The sequence below is a fragment of the Rattus norvegicus genome, chromosome 4 (assembly GCF_021556685.1).
Source record: "Rattus norvegicus strain SHRSP/BbbUtx chromosome 4, alternate assembly SHRSP_T2T, whole genome shotgun sequence".
Taxonomy (NCBI): Eukaryota; Metazoa; Chordata; class Mammalia; order Rodentia; family Muridae; genus Rattus; species Rattus norvegicus.
The window spans coordinates 176012617-176037648 of record NC_141537.1 but is presented as its reverse complement, the minus strand read 5'-3'; positions in this window follow the sequence as shown (position 1 = coordinate 176037648).

Sequence of the window (25032 nt, the reverse complement as noted above, 5' to 3'; positions counted from 1 at the left end):
TGAGCTTTAGATTCAGTGAGAGGCTGTGACTCTCAGCTCCTGAGCAATCCATGGTCTCTCTCTCTCTCTCTCTCTCTCTCTCTCTCTCTCTCTCTCTCTCTCTCTCTCTCTCTCTCTCTCGGAAGCCACATGTTGGAATTTTTAGAAAGAGCGTAAGAACAAACAGAAGCTAGGAACTGAATCTAAAGCTAATAGAACAGGGACCTTCTTCCTAGTTACCAGACCTTGCACTGCCCGCGTAAGTCACCACAGAACCCCAGATGGCCTTAATAAAACACCTTCTATTTGAAATGCCTTCCACAAGTCTTGTAGTGTTTAGGTAACATCCACTGTAACCAGACGTCATCCGAAGAACTATTGCTTCTTTTGATGTTTATTTAAAATCCTCAGACATCATGTGACAGAGTGGTTGTTAACATTAATTAGTTTACTTAATCATAAATTTCTCCAACTACAGGGAAGACCGACTCGATGAAAGAATGGAATTTCATGAGGTGGCTTAAAGAACAACCAAAAAGCAGAAGCCTGCTTTTGGCCAACTGCTTTTATCACACTTGAGTTGACTCTCTATCAAAGAAAACTAGACTCAGGTTTACAGCCCTGTCAATGTTTAACCTGTAAGATAAATTTGTGTTCATTCTTTGTACTTGATTCTCACTCTTTCTTCGGTTCTTGAGGTTTTAAAAATCAGAGTCAGCAGGCGAGGTAGATGATGCTCATTGGGTAGACGGCTCATTTAGCAAACATGAGGATCTCAGATATCCACTAGATGTGGCATTGCCAGACAGGAGCAGAGCGATAAACCCCAAGGGCACTTTCTAGCCAGCCAGCATAGTGAAAATAGTGTAATCCAAGTTAGTAAGAAACCCCGGCTCAAAAAGAAAGTGAAGAAAAAAGAGGGAGGTACTCAAAGCTAATCTTCCACACGGGCACAGGTAACCATGCCATTGCACAAATGCACTATCCACCAACATAAATAACAACAAACAAAAACAGTTTTAAAATGCTTCACTCCTTCTTTAAATGAGGAAAAAGAATACCCTTGGCAGGGAAGGGAGAGGCAAAGATTAAAACAGAGACTGAAGGAACACCCATTCAGAGCCTGCCCCACATGTGGCCCATACATATACAGCCACCCAATTAGACAAGATGGATGAAGCAAAGAAGTGCAGACCAACAGGAGCCGGATGTAGATCGCTCCTGAGAGACACAGCCAGAATACAGCAAATACAGAGGCGAATGCCAGCAGCAAACCACTGAACTGAGAATAGGTCCCCCGTTGAAGGAATCAGAGAAAGAACTGGAAGAGCTTGAAGGGGCTCGAGACCCCAAAAGTACAACAATGTCAAGCAACCAGAGCTTCCAGGGACTAAGCCACTACCTAAAGACTATACATGGACTGACCCTGGACTCTGACCCCATAGGTAGCAATGAATATCCTAGTAAGAGCACCAGTGGAAGGGGAAGCCCTGGGTCCTGCTAAGACTGAACCCCCAGTGAACTAGACTATGGGGGGAGGGCGGCAATGAGGGGAGGGTTGGGAGGGGAACACCCATAAGGAAGGGGGGGAGGGGGATGTTTGCCCGGAAACTGGGAAAGGGAATAACACTTGAAATGTATATAAGAAATACTCAAGTTAATAAAAAAAAAAAAACATTAGAGTTTACTCTCTTGCACATGTCTGGAGTGGTAACTTGTGAATCCAAGCCTTGAATTATAATTACTATACGATTTAATACTTTGCCCTCTGTAGCAGCGGTAATGTGCACCCCCACAGTATATAAGTGTGCCGTGGGTCTGAAAAACTGTGGAATAAAAGTACCTTACTTACACACCTAGCAGCAAATCTTACTGTGTCTCATGACTGTAGGAGATAAGGGTGGCTACAGTGAGGGTGGGGTCACCACAGGGTAGCTGTGGTAGTAACTGTGCCACTTGATCCGAACAGGAAGGACTCTCAGGGGCCAGCGCAATAATCAGAGAGTAACCTCAGTTCTCAATCGATGAACTGAGGTTGAAGAAGCAGGTTATCGTGTTGTTTATTTCGCTCTGACAGTTGTTTATTCTGCCTGATGGCCTGAACTAGTGAACTGTGGCGATGTCTTAATAGCTTCCCTCATAAATCAAAACTCCACACAGTACAGCTCTGCGATTAGCTTTGGACTCTATGGTGCACACCCTACACCAGTTCTGTAGAGAGTGTTGACTGAATGTCTTCAATGACCCTGTCACAAGAGTACAGATTGCTTTGCATTTGGAAGATATCACATTGTCTTTCATAAAGTTCCGGTGTAATTCAATGTTTTGCCCCCAAATTCAATTAGCTAAATTAATAATCACTTTCAATGTAAATGAAATATTGGGTTGCTGTAATGCTTTCTGGTAAACCAGTGATGCTATGTGGCTATGGACTTGATGGTGCTTATTTTGTCTTCTAATATCACATTAGAGACTTGTCGCTGCCTTCATGAAGTTCACAGAACCCCTCTCTGTTTTACTGTTAGATGCTGATTTCTACCTTCCGAGGTCTCACTTTATGACATTGTCGAACAGGTAATTTTTCAAAGTATCCTAAGTACATTGTCATCTTTCTCCAGATTTTCTTATGCCCTCCTTTCCATTTTCATGAGAGTCAAGAAACTCAAAGTAAAAAAAAAATTAATTCACAAAACTTTGGTGTCCTGTATGAAGGACTCCCTCAAAATGATGCTATTCTGGGAAGATAAAGGCCCAGCACACCAGAATGCAAATTCTGAGGACAGGCTTTAGGCTGTGCCTGTTAAGTGACAGGAGTCCTACTTCCTGTCCCAGTGAGATTTGGGGAAGATAATCGGACAGGTGCTTGATCTTACTCACAGTTATCTGCATTTAGGGAAAGATGAGGAATCCACTCAAGGAAGATCCTAAAAGAGTACGAGCTGTGTGATCCTAGAGTTGCCAAATACAGAAATATATTTTGGCATTCAGAAATCATTGACTAAATCATAAAGCCGCGTGTGCCCTTTATGAGTGAGCTGCATGGCATCTACAGTGTGGGCATGTTTTCATGGAAAAGCAGTTGAATGAACTCAGCCTCTTGTTTCTAACTCTAATGGACAGAGGAATGTCCATGGCTCTTTCAGATTCTTGAGCTCTGAGTTCATGTGATCAAGGAATTAATTTAACGATTGCAGCTTGGGTAGCATACATTATCCTGACCTAGTCAGGTAGCTGTGGTCATGTGTTAGAGGTCCCTTAGCGCCACAGTCTTCAGATGACTATAGAAACTGTTGGCAGTGGTGATAGTTGTGTCCAACGAAGTAATCTTCCAAAGACAGTAGCTATTCATAATAAAACTTGTTTAATTTAGAGAAAATTGCTTCTATAGTTTATATTAGTGAAGTACACGCTAAAGACACTAAGTAAATGATAGTATGTTAATTTTATTTGATTGGCATTTGTCATGGTTAGTTTCTGTCAACTTGATGCAAACCTATCTGGGAAGAGGGAATCTTAACTGAGACAATGCTTCTGTAAGACTGGCCTGTAGGCAAGTCTCTGGGGTGTTGTCATGACTAATGGTATACAAAGGGCCAGTTCACTGTGTCAGGTGATCCTGGGTTGTAAAGGAAAGCAAAGCAACTGTCTATTGCTGTCCAGAGACACCATGACCAAGGCAACCCTTACAATGGAAAAACACACACACACAAAAAAAAAACAAAGGTAGCTTACATTTGCAGAGGTTTAGTCCATTGTCATCATAGTGGGAAAGATGGCATCTTGCAGGCAGACTTTATCCTGGAGGAGCCAACAATTTGCTCCAAAAGTTGCTTTTGGTCATGACGTTTCAGTAGAGCAATAAAAGCCTCAACTGAGGTAGCATTCTTTCTAGTAGGGTAGACATAAGTAATATTTTAACTAACTAAATAAAGATATTTGAAATTCAGGAAAGGTTCAATAATTATGTGTTTGAGATTCAATTTTTCACAATAGAAACAAGAATTCATGTTAGAAAAGCTTTTCTTAAAAAACATCTTTGGTTCTGACTGTGCTGGTGAATGTCTAGAAGCCCAGCTATTGGGAGATAGAGGCAGTAGGATCAGGAGGAATTCTAGGTCATACACAGCTACATAATAAAACCAGATCAGCTTGTTCTACACAATACCATGTCTCACACTATATAATGAATAAACTCCCATTAGTATTTTCATCAGATTCCATTTAGTAGCTTTACTCAACTATAGCAAACTCAAATATTTTAAAGTGTTTATTGGAAGAATATTCTGTCAGTAGCTTATGACATCAGAATGTAAGAATAATAACCCCACTTATTGGCAGCAACCAGGAAGGGCATTTATAGAGATATGTTCATAAACTAATAATTATTCTTACTTTTAGGTATATGCTCAAAAACGTTTGCAGATGTGGAATCTGAGGTCTGGAATATTGTATTCCATACACAAGCAAGTGCATAGAAATGGCAGGGCTCTCTAATAATAATCTGACAACAGTTAACTCACCCCAAAGAATCTTGGCAACAATTAATGGAATCTGACACTTTCTCAAGACAATGCGCCAACATCTGCTAGAAAATTGCCATTGTAAATATAGAAAGCAATGATGGCTGCAAACGCAGATAGCACTGCCCGCCAGAACTGTGCTGTGCATGCCTGACCAACTATACAACAAGCCTGCTAGCAGAGTAGCGCAGATGCCACTCAGCAATTCCTTCTTGTCACATGCCCTACCCCTCCCCCAGCTCTCCTGTCAACCCCATCTTGTTTGCTTGGTAAACTGTAACTTTGCATTGCCCATTTGTTCTGTTGCTACCCCAGTAAAACATTCTGAAAGCCGAGTTAAACAATGGCTCCACCATCTCCTGTATAAAATTCAGCAATGAAAGACTGTGGCCCTCAATGTCCTATAAGTTGTAGTCACTACTTTTCTGCTAACTCCTTTATTTATAAGGAAATCTTTATTCCTTCTGCTAAGAAGTGAAATCCATTGCCATCAGCCAAGCTTCCTTCCGATTGCTTCCTAGTATGATGTAGTGAAATGATACATCATTGAGAGAGTTTTAAGGAAGACTTAGCCCTAACACATTACCCATCAATCCTGAGCCCTGGAGAGACAACTGTCTGCCCTCTGTCAACCCTGTGCCTTATCCATGCTCACAATCATGTGTTTTATTTTGGTCTACTTCCATACCTGTAAGGCTAACTGTTTTCTAGAAACAAAAAAACGATGGCCTGTCACACCGCTAACAGACCAGAATCTCTAGCTAGGGAGACATATGCCTGACTTTTCCTTAAAGGGCATGAGCAAACCTCTATTCACCCTAGACTGGGTGTCCACAACATACTAAAGAAATGAATCAACCCAAGTCCATCCCACTAAGCCAATTGGACTATTGGGGTTCCTAGTAGGAGCTTGGGTAAGGGCTTGTTTACTGCAACTCCAATGCACAAAGGCAGCAGGAAAGCTCACTCCAATATGCATGATGACTCACTATAGCTGCAACCCTTGTCCATTGACCTGCGCAGCTTATCCATTGCCCTGCATAACTTATCGGCAACTGGGCTGAGAAGAGGGTCCCCTCTTTCCAGGGTCTGTTACTGCTTATTTAACGTTGGGGAGGAGACTTGTAAACTTGCAAGTTGTCAGAGTTCCCTGAGACTTGTAAGTTTTGTTTACTCCCCAGACTTGTCAGTCCCATTATCTTTTCCAGTCTTCTTCAGCACATACATCTGAAGACAGAGCATTATCCAAATTAATGGATATTATTATATGTTGGGGAAGAGGGAGGGAAATTTTGCCATTACAGTATGTTATAGAAAGTAAAAAAATTATAAAAGTGTGAATGTCTAAGGCTAAGGGTGAGAGAAACACAGCATGTCCACAGGAGTCAGAGAAACAATGGGCAGACAGTCTGCTCTGCACTCACAGGACCCCATTCCACAGAGCAGCTTCCTATATAATTACACATTTTTATTCAAGGTGAAAGAGGAGAAATGGAAAGAGGGCCACAATGTGACCTTTACTGTGAACTCAATGGAAGCTAAAGTTTGGGCCTTTGTGTAGGATCAAATGTGTGCAGGCACAGCCAGAGACTGACAATACTACCCTCACTCTTCCACTGGTCTTTTTCCTTCACCATTTATATTCATATAGCATTCGTAATAATAACATGGCTTTCAATTTTAAATACTGCCACTCTGCTATTAAGAAGCACAACTGATGCTATAATTCTATCTAGCATGTGTATAACAACCACTTCTACACCGAAGGAAGCATTCAAAGCCCAAGGGTACAGTCTGTCGAAATGTGCACATGCATGTACACATATGCATATCCTAGAGCATGTTAAATGGCCACCCATATCCAATAATTATATACAACAAAAGAATCAATATGTATCATCAATATTAACTAGATGTAGGAGGAAAAGAAGAGTTACTACTACATTTCCTTCTCGCATAGAAAACCATTACCAAAACCACTAACCTAACTCAAACTGAGTATTCTACCGTCACGGAATTAAAACAGAGGACCTGAAAGCCTCTGTGAATCTTCAAGATGTCAATCTGTATGGGTGTGGACTATACCAGGGACTGGTATTTTACTTTCCCCAAGATGCCAACCATATACTTTATATTTGAAAAGTAGAATAAAATGGGGGACCACCAGGGTTATATTATTTCCCCTCACCTGATTGCCTGCAAGTACAACTGAGTAGTATGAATGGTGTATGGAGCCAACAGAAGAATTTTGTTAACAAAAATGCATTGATGTTCTTAGCTTTATTTTTATTTAGTTTGCTGGGGTTGGTGGGAGCAAAGGAGGATTTTTTTCTGGGATTTGGTTCTCCCCTTTTTTGAACTTTTTCTTGTGTCTGCTACTGTGCCATAGAACCCCAAGTTATCTGGTCTACAAATTTCGAGCCAATGCTCCTGTTTCTGCCTCACATCTCACTGCAGGAACCATCTAGAAAAGGCTGCAAAGCAGATCAAATAGACAGGGACACAAAAGGGATTTAAGAGACAGGCAACAAAGAAATAGAAGAAGCTTTCCGGAGTGCTCTAACGACTCCTATATTTTGGTTCTCTGCATAATGTAGATGCTGATCAGTGAGTGATTTTAGTTATGTGTTCTTTATATTCCCAACAATGCCAACCTAAAAACAGTATTTAAATAGATATCACAATTTCTGTCTGTAATATTCAAGATGGCTTTTTTACAATAGCTAATACACGTCATTGACTTGATTCACAAAAGTTAATAGAAAGTTAATAGAAACACCCGGCCCCAGAAGAGAAGACATTCTGGTGACATTAAATGATTGGATTGCTTACTTCAGCGTCTAATTAAAACTCAGTCTTGGGGAAGACAAGATGGTGTAAGAGATGAGAAGTTGTTGTCCTAATTATCCTGAGGAGTTGGATATTGATCAGGACCTTGATAGTCTATCTTCCACATGAACCACTGAACTGTTGGTTTGATCTAGTGTATGCTTCATTTCCATATTGTTTCAGTTTCCTTCTGTTGTTCTAGATCCTTACTACTCTTTTTGCATCATGGATTGACTTGCCCTTTTCATTCAGTTGTCTGTGTTCTCTCAGGAAATACTAGAGTCTTCTTTGAGTTCCTTTACCATATTGACAACCATTCATCTGAGTTCCGCATCTGGAATTTCATCTAGGTCTTTTCTATCAGGGCTGTTAATATGCCATTGGCAATCTGGGGAGGAGGAAATTTGTCTTGGTTTTTCAACTAGTTATGCAGAGGTGTCCAGGAACCCTTTGCTCTTAGATGCTTATAACTCAATGGTAAGACCCTATTACTGAGGGCATCACACACTTCTGTCACAGGACAGAGAAAAATCAAGGTGGTATTAAACAGAAAGCCTCCTCCTGCTGTCTAACTTTTATGGTACTGGAAGGTGCTCTACGGGCTGATGGAGGAAAATGATCATGAGTCTTACTCAGCTGCGAATCTGTGATATACCTGTGGGTGCAGTCATAGCATGAATATTAGAATATCCAGTCTTTTATTGATTTCATTTGAGGCATCCTCCACAACAGGAAAGACATGCCTAGTCATAAATTTGTCTAATAACCCATGGCCTGGGACCATATAGAACCCAAGAATGAACCTACTCCAATTATGTTGCTAAATAGACATTTCAAACTAATGTCTTAGCCTGTATCTCTCTATCCATAGATCAGTGCATCTCTTAGACCTTACCAGAGAAATTTCATTGTGGAGTGGACAGTGAACTGATAACTCATCACGTGTTGAGAATAAGAGACTATGAAATGCCAGGAACAAAAACGGGGACATCTACATCACATCTCCTTGTAAGGCCAAGAGACCATGGCAGAAGAGAGGTCTGAGAGGGATCAGGGATAAGAGTTTGAAATACCATCTTCTGATACAAAAGAGCTACTGTATCCATGAGCTCCCCATAGCACATGACCCACATAAGATCAAGCCAGCACAGGCTGGGGAAGCATTAAACAAGAAGCAGATGATGCCTTGTGGCTGAGGGAAATCAGCTTTCATAAGGAGTGTGGTCCTAGGTAGGTTGACTGTACTCCAATAGATGTGATCATTTGCCAACAGATGGTTCCATACCTGGGAGTATGTGGACAGTACAAACAGGAAGCAATAGGGTATTTTTAAGGACCTGAAGTTTATCAGAAGGTGTAAAAGTGGACTTTGGAGGAGTAAGAAGGAGAATTGGGAGAGAGCATGATCGAAATACATTTTTATGGTATGAATATTGAAAATACCACCCATTTTATTTTTGCAGTGGCAAGATGTATAATCTTGTTCATACAGAAGTCTTGGAAACATGAGTGCTTTTGTGAACGTAAAGTCCATCTCTGAACTCTGAGTTACAGAGCTAGGCACACATAGTCCAAACTGTTGACAATGTGAGTAGCATCTCTATTCATTTCTTTTTGATAGCCCATAAGCGGAAACTCTCTTATCTTGCCATAGAGTTTCTCACAGAGTGAACTATAGCAGCCCCGGCAGGACTTGGGTTTTGTCCTAGGTCAGGTGACTTTTACAACCTGGAAGAACATCCTAACCCAGGGATGAGAAGCACTCTTTGTAAGGAAGACAAAAGGAGGTGCAGATGGAGAATCACGGGAAGAGGGGCCTTGAAATTTGAGGATCGGAGCGTTGATGGCGTAAGTTCGTTGTGTTGCAGTAGTCACCCAGCAGACACTACAGGTTCACAGTTCAGATGTTCAGGTGGGGATTCCACTCATCCCGCCATTGTGGAACAGACAGAAGCTCACAGCTAAACAACAGATGTCACTAGAACAATTGAAATTCACTGTGTCATCTCAGGGGACTATGATCCTCTGACAGTGCACTCAGCAATGACTTATACGGCTCTGCTTCCATGAAAACACTTTGGGACGAAGCAAGCTGCTTAAAGAATTTTTATACTAGTAGTTTCTTAGTCAGAGATAATCACATTTTGGAAAAAGTAAACTGTTTCATATCTTCAACTTTCAAAATTTACTAGATATTTCAAAAGTCATAAAAGCCCAACATACTCTAATATTAGTGAAATGAATTCCTTTCGTCCTAATATCTTTTTTGGCAAGACAATAGATGAGAAGATAAAAGCCACTAATTAAGAACATGTTTTGGGCTCATTTCACACACACACACACGCACACGCACACACACACACACACACACACACACACACACAAAGTGTTCTAAAAAGCTCATTTTTCCAGGATAAAAAAAAATCCCTTGGAGTTGTTCTTTGAATTGTTATTGGTCTGTTTTGTTTGTCTGCTTCCTGAAATGTAAGTAAAATTATGCATGTATCTGAAGTGTATTTCAGATTTTTGTTAGGAGCACTTGGATCTTTGGAGACGACTTGTTGTCATTGCATGGAAGTCTTCCATGTTTAAATAGAAGTTTGGTGACCTTCAAGATTGTAAGCATTAATATCCGCTCTGTGTGTGATGCCACATTAGCAGCACAAAGGATGAAAAGGATGTTCCTTTAAGAGCTATAGTGTTAGAGTTCAGAAACATACTGAACACTGCCGTAAGCCAAAGAAGGAAAAGGGGAATCATCTAAGAGTATTAAAATGTCTTCTGTGGAGCAAGATTACACTATAAGTTTTATGAAGATCTATACCAGAAAATACAAAAATGGGAGGGGAGAGGTTATAGAGTAGTAGAGAGATAACAGAGAATGAGACTAACCAAAAAGATAGCAGGTGGACAGGTAGGTAGGTAGGTAGGTACATACATACATACATACATACATACATACATACATACATACATGCATACATAGAAAGGAAAGAAGGAAGGAAGATGATAGGTACATAGATAGATAGATAGATAGATAGATAGATAGATAGATAGATAGATAGATGATAAAAGATATAGTTATTGATGGATAGATATACAATAGACAGACAGACAGACAGATAATAGACAGAGAGATATGTATGAAATAACAGACATAGGGCAGAAAGATGGTTCAGTGGATGAAAGTGCCTGCCTCTCAATGATGTTCAGTCACCGGAACTGATATAAAGGTGGAAGGAGAGAGGAGTCAGAGAGAGGGCTCTGTGACTGAATGCAAAGTATTCTTGCAGGGGAGCCCCTAGGGGGGTCAGTTTGTAGCATCCATGTTGGATGTTTTACAACTGCCTGTCATTACAGCTCCCAGGAATCGAATGCCCTGTTTAAGTCTCTGCTGCCACTGAACACATGTGCACAAAGCCCACACACAGATATACGTGCATGCACATACATGAATACACTTAATTAAAATTAAAAATGTAAAATCTCTGGGGGTCCCTGGAATCCAGTGAACTTCAATAAGCAAGCACACATGCTATAATTTGTCCCTTTTATTATTTATCTTTAAGAAAGAAAGTAGATCTGGGGTGGGAAACATGACCCAAAGGAACAGGGATGGGCCATGAGGAACAGCTAAGGAGGGCTGTGGAGACAGAACCACAATCATCACAAACATCGTGGAAAAACACATGTGAAGGTCTATGGCACGATCCCTGCTGCTGACTCCTAAAGCCTCTGCTTGGTCATGAAGCCCAGGCTGACCTCGAACTCATAACAATTCTCTGGTCTTAGCCTGGAAATTACAGAATTGACCCTCGCTCAGTTTTTGAGAGATGGTAAGCATTCTATGGGTAGGTGTGGCGACAGCCTCGAACACCATGAATGTTCTTATTGCTGTAGAGCAGAGAACATCAAAATTCTGTGAACGGCAAATGAAGCACAGTAGTCTAGCCTACATACACACCGTATTCACTCAATTCAGTTAATTGCCTGCTAATGGATTCTTAAAATCCATGCAATTACGCACATAAAGAACTTTTAAGCTGTATTACTGAATTTCCTTTTTCTACCTCCCTTAGAAATCAAAGGTTAAGAAAGGAAAACAGCCCTGTTATCAATATTAGTTTGTCTGCAAAGGGATAGATACCTTTCATTGATAGGTAAAAGCCAAACTAATAAGAAGAAATTAAATATGGTTGTTGTCTACAGGGCTCTATTGGCAAGCCAGGGAACCCTGTCTAAGAGATAGAAATTTTAAAATATATTTTCTTGGTCTTAGATTAGTATTATTAGTATTAGATTAATATTGCTGGAGGAAATATGAGTTAACGCTAAAAGTAAATGTAACTAACTCAGGCCTTGTATCAACCTCCATCTTAAGAGTTTATACACAGGGACAGAGCTCCCTGATAGCCAAATGACTGTCTAAGCATAGAGAAGGTGGCTATGTGTCGTCCTGTGCAAACAATGCATTCTGCCACAAGCACGATCCAACACCACTGACATCAATACTAAGTCAACCATGAACAAAAGATTCATACATGCCAAATGTCAAAAGCAAGCTTGGACGTCTCCCTCTCATTTAATTCGCTGAAACAGAGAATTAGGGGAATATCCCACATTTAAAGATAATATATGCAACAGGAGACAGCACGAACAATAAAACGACCACTCTACTGCCTTCCTCTTTTCACGTTGGACAGACAAGTTCTCCTTGAAGCTATGAGGATTACCTCCATAACATCTGAATTCACTAAATGTTTAAATTCAGAATAAGAACTCATGTCTTCTGGTAACTGTGGCCTAAACTGGAGTCGCAGGCACCAGCTCACTGATGACTCTGTTCTGCATGCAAGGATTACTGCACAGCCTGGAGAGGTTGACAAGATTTCTCCATCTTGGGCCTCTCCATTTTCTTCAGTTCCCCTTATTTTTCATCTCCCATGCCTACTGTGTTTTTTTAACAGGGATTTCTGGATTTACTGACTCTGCTACTGTGCTGTACCGTTCTGTGCTTCTTACATTGCGCTCTCTGCAGAGTGTGCTGGCCCACACATGCAATTCCAGCACTTGAGAGACAGAGGAGGAAACTTTGGGAGTTCAAGGTCACCTCCAGTTACGAACCTAAGTTCAAACCTAATCTTCGCTGCATGAGACAGTGTCTCATTGTTTTCCATGCCCACCTCCCCCATCTCCCCTGGCTCCCTTCTGCATCCCTTAGTACCTTTTCTATGACACCTCTACTCCTCTCCCCCGCCCACTCCTTTCTCTGTGCATACCTCTTCTCTTCTCTTCCTTCTCTTTCTCCTCTCTCCTTCTTTCACGACCCTTTCTGCTCATCCCTTCCTCCTCCCTCTTGTCCTCCCCTTTCTTCTTGTTCTATTCCCTCTCACCGTCCTCTTCTCTCTCTCCATTTCCCACCTCCCTTTTCCTCCACTCCATCCCTCTTATTTTTTCTCCACTCTTTTTCCTTACTTCACCCTCCTCCCCTTCCCTCTCTGTCTGGTACTATGAGCTTCCTCCTCCTCACTCTCAGGCAGAACGTTTACATCATTAATCTACCCAAAGACCCTGGCTTCTCTTCTGGACTCCTTCAGGATTTGCTATTGTTCACTCTGGAAAAGACTGACTGGCTCTAGGAAATGTCTCTACACAAAGACAGTCTCCCCAGAACACCCTCACGCCCTTTTTCTTCTCAGCAAACACGTCCCACGAATTGTCCCATTTTGAGAGCACACTAGTAGCAGCACATGTGACAAAAGTTTTGGGGCCTTTACACTGTCTTAAAAATCCCTTTAATGACTCATAACCTAAGTTTGATAAATGAGTCTGTCCAAGAGATTTGTAATTTTGACCTTATGCCTCCTTCCCACCCTGCCACTGTCACACGGATGGCTGCTAAAACGCTCCAAACGGCAGAAGAAGGGGAAAACAAAGACAAGAGCCAGAGAATGCACATTTCCAAACGAGCAAACATTGCACACATTTTAGAAAATTCGTGTTGGGTTAGTTTACAAATGTTTGAGTGCTTGACACTCTCCAGAGGAGGAAAGGAGATAACCTCTGACCATAAGAATGCAGTGTTCTGCCCATGATGGCACTGACCACTTAGTGAAGCCTTTACAGATTAACACCTTCCTCTCTGGGTTAATTTTACTTAGGAATGACCGTGTGCATGAATATCCATGAGTGAAGCAGAGGTTATAAGCATTCCACATCAGTACTTCAAATCTGAAAACTAAACTCATCAAACTTATCTGTAAAGGAGTCAGGCATGTTTCATAGTTTTGCTCACTTTAAAAGTTGTCCTTGTGACAAAGGAAGGCACTTGCTTGTCTGTATGTATTTGACATAGTACTAGAGAAATCTTATGGTAATTAATAACATGGTTATCAATAGCTACTAAGACTCTGGCCATTAAGTGGGTTATCTTGGCTGCAGAACCTGGGTGTCAACGGACATCTGCCTCCTTTCGCGTCCCAGTCTCCTCACCACTTTCATAAAATAATTGGTTCAGTGATGCCTACCAGGGTACTGGGTGCTTTTAAAAAGCCATCTCATTTCATTGTCTAAACATCCTTATCAAGGAGGCATTGTCATCCCCTATCCAGGGAGAACTGTGACTTACTTAATCCAACGTCTTATGCCAAACGCCCAGTGGAGCCAGGATTTGAAACTCATCATGACTATCTCAAAATCTGGACCCTGGCATGCTCAATAATGAAGTAGTGTGTGAAAATACAAAACTGTGTCTTAAGATCGAGAATTCAAGGAGGGAGGCGATGCCGCTGCGGCCCCACACCCAAGAACATGCAGGTAGCACTAACTGCATCCATTGTGTGGTGAGGGGATAAGAAGATGACAAGAAGACCATGCATCGGAAGGGATGAGAGGAGGGAGGAGGGAGTTGGAGATTGATGCGATCAAGAAATGTTGTTATCTGTGGTTCAAGCCAATGACTGCATGACTGGGTGGATTTCACTTATATACCCAGTCGCATATTTTACTGATTAAAACCACTGGTTGAAACAGAAATGGAAACCATAAAGTTAATGAAAATATAACAGTATTAATAATTCTCCAAAAGGGAAAATGGATTAATTTGGTTTTGAAGCCTCTAGAAGGTTGTTACATGTCAGATTGTTAAAATAAAAGAGAAAAAGAAATGCTGGGAGAAGCATTTGCAGTGAGCAAGATGATGTGAAGCCCAGAAGAAATCCTATCTGCTGTGAGATAGACACTTGCTTAGTGACCCAACAAGAATTCACTAATACTAAAAACATCCCAACAGGCTGAAGGGTCTCAGATTCTATGTTGGCTCTGGTGGAAGCTAACCCAGGGCTGAAACAGAGTTGGGCAAGGAAGGCAGAGAGACTGCTTGGATGAGGATCTTGTTAAAATAAGATTCTGAAAGTTGGCACATCCCACTTTGTCTTGAAGAGCAAACAGAACACACAAGCAAATACACACATATATACACTGGCATGTGCATACACATGCGCACACACACACACACACACACACACACACACACACACACACTGAAAGATTCAAGTCGTAGCTGGAAAAGCAGAGCAGAGACATCCCTTAGAGAGTAATCACACAGATTAGATTACTTTTTATATATCTTTCTGTTTACCTATTTCCCACTGCTATTCAACATTTTCATATGGGATACATCTGCTTATTTACAAAGACAAAACACTTTTTTTTTGGTTCTTTTTTTCGGAGCTGGGGACCGAACCCAGGGCCTTGCGCTTCCTAGGTAAGGGCTCTACCACTGAGCTAAATCCCCAGCCAACAAAACACTTTTGCACGCAGACAAAACACTCATATACATAAAATTTTAAAAGTAAAATAAAATTTTAATAGAAACAATTCTTCAACTAAATTATGGCATACACACAATACATATGTGTGCGTATGCATGCTTATTCACACACATATACACACATGCATGCACATGCACACTACACACGCATGTATGTACATGCACACTATACACACATGCACACACATGCACACATGTACACTATACACATACATGTACACATGTGCATACACACATACGTGCACATACATGTATACACATACAGACTATACACACATGAGCACCCGCGTGCGCGCACGCACACACACACACACACACACACACACACACACACACACACACAAGCTACTTCATACCTCCAGTGTTTTCATTTCTCACTTCATCAGAATTTCTCTGCTTCTTTTTCTCAACTTCAGTGTAATGATGTCTTTTTCCATGTGTACAAATCTGGGCATTTGAATTCAATATTGCCTTGTGTCAACCACAGTTAAATTTTTCATAAGATACTTAAATTTTTATGAGAAGAAAGTAGAGAACTGTTACTCTTAGCCAAAGACCTGCCATTTGCTCTCTTTGATCACTGAGTTCCAGAACAAAGAACCCGGACTGCAGGCAACTGTTCCAAGGTGAGGTACAAGTCACGAAGTCCCCACTGAGCATACACAGCTGCTGTGCTCAGCCTAGGGCTGAGCTTTCCACATTGCTTAGGAACAGAAAATGAATAGATGTGACTTTTAAGCTACTAAATAATAATGGGAGTCTTCTCTATCTGCTTTATAAAATTACATGTTAATTGTCTTTTGCTAAAGTGTGTTTTAAAATGTGATAACTGTTAACGTTGTTCGCAATGGTAGACATCAGGCTTGGAAATCTGGGTATGCTTGTCCAAGCTTTACCTACCTCGGAGCTGCACTCTCCAGTGCGAAAATTACCATAGATTCTCTCCCTTTTCTATTCAAAACTGTAGACGAAGAACTTCATTAACTTTACCTCTGAGTCACCGCATTTATTGCTTTACTGTCACTATGATAAAACGCCATGACCAAGGCAAGTTATAGTAGAAAGGCTTTATTTTGGCTTACGTTTCCTGCGGGATGAGCCCTTTCAGTCAGGGCGGCATGGCAGCAAATGAGAGGAATGAAGGCAACAGCAGGAAGCTAAGAGATCACACTGTCAAGGAAAGAACAATTCAGGGAGTAAATAAGAAGTGGAGTGAGCCTTAAACCCTCAAAGTCTGACTCCAGCGAAGTACTTCCTCCAGCAAAGCTGCACCTCCTGGTCCTCTGCAACAGCGCCACCAACTGGAGGCCACGTGTTGGAACACGGGAAACTGTGGAGGACATTTCTTAGCTCAGCCACAAGTATACCCAGAAACTCCCTACAAGAACTCCATTCCTGTCACTGCTGAAAACGTTAAAGTCTCGATCAGTCATGGCAGCACCTACGTGCAGTCAGTCCCACAGGACGCTATCTTAGCGGTATCATTTGAGCCTGAGAGTTAAACTACATACAAAGATTTACCCCTTCTGAAAACCAACAAATAGAGCCTGGGAAGATGCAGGTGTGAGGATCTGCGTTCAGAGCCTCAGTGCTTGGTTTTCACACACAGACCTGTGATTCCCAGAGCTGGACGAGGTGGGGGTTGCGGGGGCCGGGGAGTACACCTGGTGCTCATTGGCCAACGGGTCTAAGCAGGTGGTGAGCTCTAGGTTCAGTGAGAGACACTGAATGAAAAGTATAAAGTATTGAGTAATAATGGATGAAAATATTGAGTAATAATGGGTGTAAAAGCACAACCCAATGTCAACCTCTGGCCTCCACATTCATGTTGCATAGATGTATACACACAAACACACATACTACACATAAACACATGCTACACACACACATTCACTACACATACACATACATGCTACACATGCACACACATACACACAAACACATGCTACACACATATTCATTACACATACACATACATGCTACACATACACACATACACACAAACACACGCTACACACACATTCACTACACATACACATACATGCTACACATACACACACATACTACACACAAACACATGCTACACACACATTCACTATACATACACATACATGCTACACATACACACACATACTACACACAAACACATACTACACACACATTCACTACAAATATATACCCATAAATATATGCTATGCATACACACACACACACACGCTACACATGCACACCAAAATGGACAGATCAATGTTGCATTAAAATGTTTAATTTACTTATATTGAATCCTGCTGTAAATTATTAAAATATGGATTAAGTGTTCTAACAGCGTTCTACTGGAGAGAGTTAGATGTAGCTGAAGTTGTGTATACAGAATGTAGTGCATGGAACCCTAGACCAACTCACTCGGGCTCTGAACTCTCTTCCCGGATTTTATTATGCACCACTTTTGCAAAGGACCCAAATCTGGCTCCCAATGCCTAAGTTGGGAGGTTCACCACCAACCGCTTATGAGTCTAGTTTCAAGGGGATCCAACAAAGCTAACCTCTGCAGGTTCCTTGTGTGGAGGTGTACTCCACACAAGTATAAAAAAATTAAAAATAGGGCTGTGAGAGATGGCTCAGTGGTTAAGAGCACTGACTGCTCTTCCAGAGGTCCTGAGTTCAATTCCCAGCAACCACATGGTGTCTACAACCATCTGTAATGGGATCTGATGCCCTCTTCTGGTGTGTCTGAGCACAGCTACAGTGTACTCATATAATAAATAAATCTAAAAATATGTTTAAAAAATAATTTAAAAATAATTATCCTTTTTAAATCAGTGCTAAATACATAAAAACTGAACCATTCAAAGAAATGTATGTTTTGACTTAAATGAAATAACATTATGTTATAGGATAAATAATAATGCCTTTGCAAAAAGCCAAAGTTATTGTTAGCTTTATGCTAATTAAAAATATAAACTGACAAAAATGTATTTCTTATGATGCACCTTTGTAGTAATTAAAGCTATAGAGGGATCTTTTAAATTATCATTTAATAAAGTATTTAATACTCACTAACCATCTTTTAAGACTCAGGAAGCTTTTATAAGTGCAACTTACGAAATATAGGTTACAGGCATATCATGCCATTTTGACTTGAGTTTTTAAAATGACCTGTGTTTACTGGCCTGATGGCTCACATCTAAAGTCCCAGCACTAAATTGGTAGGGAGAGCTGAACGAACGCCATCTTCAGTTGCATAACAACTGCCTCAAGCGACCTTTGCCTGTAAGTGTCTCTTTAAGGCTATCTTGAAGTGTGGGTCACCAGAATAAAACAGATCTTGTGACTGTACTTTAACACTAGGGTAAGCCGCACTGATGTCAAAGCGTTATCGCTACCCACCCCACAGATAATGTCTTTCCCAAGGCAGGGCAATAAAGATTTGCCTCAGCCTCGCTGTCGGGCCTGTAAATCCTCTGAGAAAAGCAGTTGCCTTCTGTGCTGCATGGGTAGCTGCGATTAGAGGCAAACAGGCAAGAGTCCTACGCAAGGAACGACTCCGCGGTTTAGCATCTTCAGTCACACTGTTAGCTCTGGGTAGTGCTGAAGCAAGAGCCCGAAGCTTTTCTAGAAGCAGTGCAGTGCGTGGAATTTGTTCAAAAGCCAGTGGATGTAGAGAAAAGGACTAGAGACAGAGGTTATGTGGTCAGCTACAGGATTAATGGGACTCCAGTCCAAGGTTCGAGGACACCCGTCTCAGTAAAAAACGGCATGGGATCTTAAATTTTCACAGATCAGGATACAAATTCCTATTCCTCCATGCTTTCAACACCAGCAGGACTTTTTAAGTTACCCTCGTCATCTTTTGATAAGAGGCTTAACCAGTGTGTCTGGAAAACGAGACAGCGCCCCCTAGGGTTCCCGGGGCTTAACTGCACTCACCGAGGTAAGTCCTTATAGAGAAGCCCACCAGATGACAGCCCCGAGAAAATGTTGGCTGTCTTCAAAGTTCTTGCCTTTTCGAGTTTTGACTCCTTCATCTGGAAAATGGGGGAAACAGAACACCCTCTTTTCGAATACATATATGTTTTAGCTATGTGTACATATGTGTGTGTGGATAGGTTCATGTGCAGGCGTCCACTGAGGCCAGAAGTATTAGGTTCACCTAGACTGGAACTGTAGACAGCCATGATCCATCCAACATGAGTGCTGGGAGCCAGATTTAGGTCCTCTGTGAGAGCAATATGTACTTTGAACCGCTGACCGATCGCTCCAGCCCCTGAAAGACTCCAGGCTACAGGAAATGCTTGTCATTTTGCTAGTTGTGGCTTTTGTTATTTCTAACTATGCATGCGTCATTTTGCGTCACGCTTGAATACTATCCGAAAACAACACACTGGGTTGCTCTCTCTGTATAGGATGGCAGGGTATGGGGAAAGCCAGAACTTAACTCCTTCCTTGCTAAGCAGCAGAAGACATTCTTCTCAAAGGAAGTAAACTACTGATGTGAATTTAGATTTAAAATGTCCTTCACCCAGCAGACCACATGAGATGATCAGATTTCCGAGTCAGGTACACATGGGTTATCTAGCTGTAAGAATTCTGTGTGCTGAATCAGGAGACGTGCTCAAAAGGCCCAAATATTTACTTTGCCTTAGGTATAAAGAGGGCATTAAGATATCAAGATAAACTCTTAGCTCATGGAAACAACCTCGATCGCTAAGTAACGGGGGGTAGGAGAGACTGCTCAGTAGGTGAGAATGTACTCTATGTTTGCAGAATATAGTTTGGTTCCCAGCACCTAGGTCTGGTGGTTCAAAAGCCTGTTGACGTGGTGCTCTCTCTTCTCTGGATTCCCCAAGCCCTGCAGTGCCACTGCCAACACATAGACACATAACTTTAAACAGTAAATCTGAAAAAAAAAAAAACAACTCTATTAGAAATTGAGCAGCCGGGGTTGGGGATTTAGCTCAGTGATAGAGCGCTTGCCTAGGAAGTGCAAGGCCCTGGGTTCGGTTCCCAGCTCCGAAAAAAAAAGAACCAAAAAAAAAAAAAAAGAAAAAAGAAATTGGGCAGCCCAATTCCTGAAGGTATATTAACTACGCTCTTTCAAAGGAAAGAAATGTCACTAGCTGTCACAGCACTCGGGGATGCAGAAAGGCATCTGCTTCCTACTGAAGTCCTTGCCGGTGGGGCCAATTAACTAAGATGCTTCTCTCCTCTCCTCTTTGGTTCCAAACACATGACACAAGTGATATTCAAAAGACTTGCTGCTAGGAGACCATTTCTACCCATTCATCCAGGCCTTTCTATAGCATTCTCTTTCTGTGAAAGAAATTCCCACCATTGCCCTAAACTAATGGACATGTTTGTTTTTACATAAAAGATCACATTCCTTTTATCTCGCCTTCAGCCAAGGCAGCCACGAGGACAGCAAGAGGCTCAGCAGGTCCAGCTTCCAGCATCCTCTCAGCGCTGGCCCCAGCATCAAGAGAAAAGCCCACAGTGATACACTGGGGGACAGACAGCTCATCACAGGCTCTCCCCACACAGCCCTTGCCAGGAGCCTCAAACTGCCATGTGAAGGTCAGGGAGAGATCAGAGATGAAAACCCCAGGCCCTTCCTGCCAAGTCAAGAGTCCTTGCAAGGATGCACATGACACTGCAGGACATGTGGGGTCCAGAGGAACAGAGTTCACACATTTCACCCGGGGCCAGCCCTCCCTTCTCTCAAGCCCCAACATGTTCTTCCTCTAAGTATGGCCTTCCCAGCTCTGGCCCCCTGAGAACACTGGTCACGTGACAAAATGTCATGCCATAAACAAGGACAAATAACAGGAAACAGTTGTTTTAGGGGATTTCATATAGAGATGCGAGGACCCCAGTGTCCTGTTACCTGTGGCACATCTAGAATATCTCAGAAATACTCCCACCCCCAAACAAGCAGGATTCATAAATAACTTGCTCCTCGATTGAGCTGGTAGTTTTCCGGATTTTGTTAACCATCGCAGTCATTTAGGAAACGTACTAAAAAGCGATTTCTACACTGTCCCTTAAATCAAGTGACTCAGAGCCACTTGGGGAAGGAAGTACCTAAGGGTCTGGATTTTTGCCTGGATGGTGATGGATGGACACATTTAGATATCACTGAATGGAGCACAGTTTGTGGGAGGAGAGGGGGACCCCAATGGCATGTACATTAGTTAGGGAGCAGATGTCTTTCCTTCAGTTTCCATGACTGTGAGTGGCAGCCAGTGAAATTTCTTTTCTTTGGTCTCCAATACTATGTGTATTGGATCACTTAATTTTCCAATGACAGGGTGATTTTTTTTATTCAACACAGTTGAATCCTATTATCGTATGTATGATATGAGTTATAATATCTTTCTATTGACAGAAACAGATAGACAAGTGAATTATTAGTCTTCTGAGAATTTTCTTCTTTCATTTATTTATCCACTTTATCTCCCACTTGCAGGCCCCCTCCTTCCTCTCCTCTCAGTTCCACCTTTGCACTCTCTTTTCAAATATCCCCTCCCCTTCTCCTCAGAAAAGGAAAGAGCTCCCCCCACCCCTTGATACCAACCTACACTGGAACATTAAGTCACATTAGGGCTAAGCATATCCTCTCCCACTGAGGCCAGACAAGTCAGCCCAGCTAAGGGGAAAGGATCCAAAGGCAGACAATAGAGTCTAAGTCAGAGACAACCCCTGCCCCAATTGTTAGGGGACCTACATGAAGACCAAGCTGCACATCTGCTACACATGTGTAGGTAGGAGTCTAGGTATACTCCATGTATGCTCTTTGGTTGGTGGTTCAGTCTCTAGGAGTCCCCAAGGGTCTAGATAGTAGGTACTGTGGTGTCCTTGACCCCTCTGGCTCCCTCAGTCCTATTCCCCATTCTTCCATTAAACCCCACAAGCGCTGCCTAATGTTTGGCTGTAGGTCTCTGTGCTTGTTTCCATCTGGTGCCGGTTGAAGCTTCTCAGATGAAAGGCTCTTATACCAGGCTCCTGTCTGCAAGCATAGCTGAGTTTTATTAATAGTGTCAGGGGTTGGCTCTCCCCCATGGGGTAGTTCTCAACCAGTCATTGGTTGGCCATTTCCGCAATCCTTGCTCCATTCTTACCCCTGCACATCTTGTAGGCAGAGCAAACTTTGGGCCCAAGGTTTTGTGGTTGGGTTGATGTCCCCATCCCATCACAGGAGGCCCTCTCTCTTCACAGGAGGTAGTCACTTCAGGCTCCATGACCTCTGCTGCTAAGAGTCTCAGCTAGGGTTATCTCCATATCCTCCCAGGGACCTCCCCCACCCCTGGTCTCTAGCTCGTCCCAGAGATGCCCCCCTCCACCAAGGATGATTTTTTAAACATCTATTTTTATTACTATTTTGATTATGTATTTGTGCGTGTGCACAAGTTCTCACAGAAGGAGAATCTCTAGAGTGGGAGTTATAGGAAAGCTGCGACCCACCGGGTCCCCTGCCAAAGCAGTGTGGATTCCCAACTGGTGACCCGTCCATCTCTCCACCCTCCTAACACTGCATTATGTGTGGTGTATTTACACATTCGCATGTGTGCGCCTGTGTGCGTGCAAGTGAAGTCTGGAAGTCAATATTAGTATCTTTTTCTGGCATTTTCCACCTTGTTTAAAAGTGTTTCTCACTGAACCTGGAGCTCACTGATTCAGTTCTCCTGCCCAATCAGAGCTCCGGCCATCCACCTGTCTCCACATCCTCATCACTGGGATTACATAGTAGCACATGCCACTACGGTCAGCTTTCTATGTGGCGCACCGGGGCTTGAACTCGGGCCCTCTTGCTTGGAAGATAAGCAGTTTACCACCTGAGCTGTCTGCCCAGACTTCCTGTGTGTTGTTATACAGTATCACCCAGGTACGTTTTCAGCAGCTCTTACAGTTTTCGTTCAGAAGTGACAGAGAAATCAGACGGGAAAATAATTAGTTTGCCAGAATGTAAACAAGATCAAGACAGTGCTTCTGCTGAAATCTATCTGGCGGTTCCAAGAGGGAAAGAATCACAGCAGGGCATGGGAGAAACCAGGAAAAGACTTTAAAGACTTATTGTCCATCTGAGATGGCCTTTACAGACCCCATAATCTTGATGAGAGTCAAAAACAAGAGTAAGGACACAGAGACGCAAAACCCACTCTAAGAACGAAAAGGGATGAGTAACAGTATTTAGCAAGAGAAGACAAACTCACGGCTGGAAATTTTGGTGTGTGCTCAAAGCAGAGACAATTGAGTCCCACTGCAGTGTGTGTGCCTAACTCCTTACGAAATGGGATCAATGAACTAGGCCTCGGAGTCATTCTCTCGTGCTCTGCTCGGAAACACATTTAGTTTTGGCAGATGGAATAGGTGAAGAAGGGTGGAAATATTCAAAGTTCCACTGTGCTCGGAACAGGAGAAACTGGGAATGATGGGGTGAATCTCATGATGTGGCCATGACAGTGGCAACCCAGCAGCTTCAGCTGGGCACGGTGGGGCACACTGGGGGACTTTACTGGGCATGGTGGGGCACACTGGGGGACTTTACTGGGCATGGTGGGGCACACTGGGAGACTCATCTGGGTATGGTGGGGCACCTCTCCAATCCCTGATGGCTGTGATGGGAACACCCTGAAGTCTCAGAACTTTAGAGGGAAAAGTGAAAGGACCAGGAGTTCAAGGCCAGTCTAGGCTGTACAGTAAGTTGAAGGCAAGCCCATGAGCCCAGGCCACAACAAATCAAGCAATGATGAAGGAAACAAGTACAGTAAAGCAATGAGAATAGAAAAAAAAAATCTCTATTTGAAGTCACATTTTATGATATTTTCAGATAATCAATATTACTTTTCCTTCTCATCTAACTTTCAAAAGTAGCAAAAAGGAAAGGAAACCATTATAAATACAAGGAGGGTGGGGTTTTTTAAAGATTTATTTATTTTATTATGTATAAGTACACTGATTTGTTTATTTATTTATTTATTTGTTATATATAAGTATGCTGTAGCTGTCCTCAGACACACCAGAAGAGAGCATCGGATCCCATTACAGATGGTTGTGAACCACCAAGTGGTTGTTAGGAATTGAACCCAGGACCTCTGGAAGAGCAGTCAGTGCTCTTAACCACTGAGCCATGGGATAAGTATGACAAAGATCGGGGTTAATCAAAAGCTGACTCTCTATGACTCCATCTTCCACTTTACCTCAGAAATACCGTAGGAACCACAACAACCTGCCCAGAAGGCAGGACAGGCTTCTCCCCATGCCTTTGAGTAGATAATCCTCATGGCCTGAAATCTATCCACCCAAAATGCCAGTCTTCCTATCCATCATGAATCGCTTCGAGGTTATTTTGAATTGCATTTGAATACCACTGTATTCAAAACCACCCTTCCAACCCTGACACTGTAATCAACATTACAACTCACCCTCCTGAACCCTCCTGCCTCGTGCTATTTAGGCCTTACAAATGACCCTAGCTAGTTGCATAAATTCACTTGTTTACTTTTCTTGATTCTTAGTCTCTGAGATCTGATGTCCGCATTAGTTACTCTTCCCATTGCTGTGACCAAACAAGCCCCAAAGAAGCAACTTCCTGTAGAAAGTATTTACTAGGGTTTAGCAAGAAATATGAAATATTTTTATTATAAATATTATTGGATATTAATAGGGAATGTTGCAGTTTAATAAGGAATACAGCTCATAATGGAGACAAGGCAGAATAACATGGGGCTTAAGGCCACTCGTGACCTTGCCATCACAATCAGGAGGCAAAAAGTCAGAGCAGAAGTGGGACTGACTCTGGGAATGAAGCTTCCAGGTCTAACCCTTGTGAGGCACCACCTCCAGAAGTTTTCAAAACCTCCCCAAACAGCACCACCA